Here is a 2,915-nt window from a genome sequence, read left to right on the forward strand (position 1 = left end):
AAACAAATACTGCCACAGTAATTCCAGGTCTCTGCAGCTGAACAACTCAATGATAGTTTTCTAGGAAGCCGGAAATTTTATTTTCATGTCTTAAATTTAAACATTTACCTCAGACTATAAGCTGCTAGTAAGCATAGGCCAGCTAGGCTTTGGAGCAGCTAGGTGGCACAGTGGGTAGAATGCCCGGCCTGGAGTCAGGATAGACCTGAGTTCAAATCCAGCCTCAGGCACTTAGTTCTGTGACCCTGGACAAGTCACTTAACCCCGTTTGCTTCAATTTCCTTATCTGTAAAATGAGTTGGAGAGTTGCTGGAGCCCCAGTCGAGAGGCACTGCAGTCGCATGAGAAGCAGTCACCTCCACCCCGCCACCTCCTCCTTCTCCTCTTCCTCCTTCCGGGGGATGGCCAATGCCTCCACCTCTCCCTGCCCAAGACCCTTTCGTTACAATGAAAGTTGCCATCTCCTTGCTCTCCCCCGACCTCCGATGCTCTGTGCTGTTTTTGATAACTTGGTTTTTATTCCAACAACAGTTGAAATAGCAGATTTTGATAGTAGAAATATAGATGAAATTTTAAACAATGCTGATTTTACTTCAGTTAATTTTTATGCTGACTGGGGTCGATTCAGCCAGATGTTGCATCCAGTCTTTGAGGAAGCCTCCAATACCATTCAGAATATCCAAACGAGAATCAAGTAATGTTTGCCCGAGTAGATTGTGATAAGCACTCGAAAACATCCCAAAGATAAAGGATAAGCAAATGCCCTCCCCTAAAACTGTTCTGGAATGTTATGTTGATGAAGAGGGAATATAGGAAAAAGAGACAGTGACAGCAAAAGCGGATTACATCGGGCAACAAAAAAAGTGACCCTATTCAAGAAGTTCACAACTTGGAAGAAACCAAATTTCTTGATCACAGTAAAATAACAATGGTTGGATATTTTGAACAAAAGGACTCACACAACTATAGAACCTTTAAAAGAGTAGCAAATATTTTGCATGATGATTGTGTCTTCTTTTCTTTTCTCTTGGTCTGTTTCAAAACCAGAAACCACCAGGGTAACATGCTCCAGATATAGTATACCTGGAATCTCTAACAAATTTTGACTTGGCTTATGCTTTGACTCAAGACAAATGTGTTCCTCTTGTTTGGGAATAACATTTGATAATGGAGAGGAACTGAAGGAAGAAGGACTGCCTTTTCTCCTACTTTTCCACATGAAAGAGGATGCAGTGAGTTTAGATGTACTCCAAAACAAAGTAGCCCTGCAGTTAGTAAGTGAAAAAGGTATAATAAACTTTTTTACGTGCTGGTTGTGATAAATTTAAACACTCACTTCTTCATATACAGCAGGTTGCCCTACAATAACCATTGACAGCTTTGGGCACATGTATGTCTTTTCAGACTTCAAGGATTCCAAACAAGCTTAAGCAGTTGGTATTAGACTTATATTCTAGAAAAATGCTCAGAAAATTTCATCATGGTGCTGATCCCACTGATTTTTGCCCCTGGACTGCATATTCAAGATGTAGCAAGCAGTCCACCAGAGAGTTCCTTTCAGAAACTAGCACCCTGTGAAAATAGGTATAACTTATTGAGGGATCAAGATGAGCTTTAATTGCAAGCCTTTCAAATAATAGCATCAACTTATTTGGTAGAAATAGTAAACCTATATTTTCATAATTTTATGTATTTTTATTTTGAATAAACTAAAAGTTTGGGATTTTGACTCAAATTATATAATTTGGTAGGTCATCCAATATAACTTCTTTTTTAAAGTCCTATTAAGATTTAAGAAGAAAAATGCGTCAGAGGCCCAAGTTCACTTTAAATCTAACTCTTACCTCCAAAATATTCATAAATCCAATGGAAGGTAATATTGCCAGAGATAATATGTTATTAACTTGCACTGCTTCATTGAATAAGAATTGGGATATTCTCTGTGTAACCTGGTAGTATGTATTTTCTTTTTGCCCTTCTTTTCCATAGGAACAGTTCTGATGGTACTTTCATTGTCACATTTCTCACAACAAAGAGGGTATATGTTCTGTATACTTGGAAGGAGAATAAATTAAGGTTTTAGAGAAAATAAAATAAAATGAGCTGAAGAAGAAAATGGCAAATCACTCCAGTAACTTTCCTAAGAAAACCCCAAATTGGGTCAGAAAAAGTCATACATGAGCGAAAGAACCATAAACATAGGAGACTCAATCAGATAGATTATTTTAATATACCTATCTTCAAACATAAGAATTTAAGTAAATTTTGATAATGATGATAAGGTAGAAGAAATGAACATATTTTATAGAAGGTACTACTGACACAATTTAAATTGGGATCAACTATAATATGATGACAGTTACATAGATTTCCTCTATCTTGTTTAAGTAGTCTGGCAAAAGTTATTTCATATTATACATGGATTTAGAGCTGAAAGAGATCTAATACGACATTAAATCCAGCTGCTTTGTTTTACAAATTAGGAAACTGAGGTACAAATTAATCAAGTGACTTGTCCAAGGCTAACAGCTAAAATGAAGGAAGGATTTAAATTCAGATCTTCTTGACTCCAACTACAGCTATTGATCCACTAGGCCATTTAGTGTGCCTTTATATCACAAGCATTAAAATTAATTTTAAATTCTTGTTTAAACCTTAGTGTCTACATCAGTAACAGAAAGCCCAAGCATGTGATGAATTTTTATTTTCTAACTGAATTTGCTTTCTGACTATGTTCAATGAGAGCTTGCCTTCCTATATGTGATCTTTGAAAGTATTTCCTTTAAATTTTTAGAGAGTTGAAATCTGTTGGAAAGAATTTTTCCATTTAAGATTTGTTCTCCCAGTATTTTGTTGTTGTTCAGTCATTTCAATTGTGTCCAACTCTTCATAGCTCTTGGAAATCCTTTTCTCCC

General features: G+C 36.4%; 1 pseudogene; it reads left to right on the top strand.

The window, feature by feature from the left end:
- The first annotated feature begins 447 nt into the window (after nt 1-447).
- On the top strand, nt 448-1,618 carry LOC110212424 (endoplasmic reticulum resident protein 44 pseudogene; annotated as a pseudogene).
- The last annotated feature ends 1,297 nt before the right edge of the window (nt 1,619-2,915 follow it).

Source organism: Phascolarctos cinereus, unplaced genomic scaffold (assembly GCF_003287225.1).
Source record: "Phascolarctos cinereus isolate Bilbo 61053 unplaced genomic scaffold, phaCin_HiC Scaffold_7;HRSCAF=346, whole genome shotgun sequence".
Lineage (NCBI taxonomy): Eukaryota > Metazoa > Chordata > Mammalia > Diprotodontia > Phascolarctidae > Phascolarctos > Phascolarctos cinereus.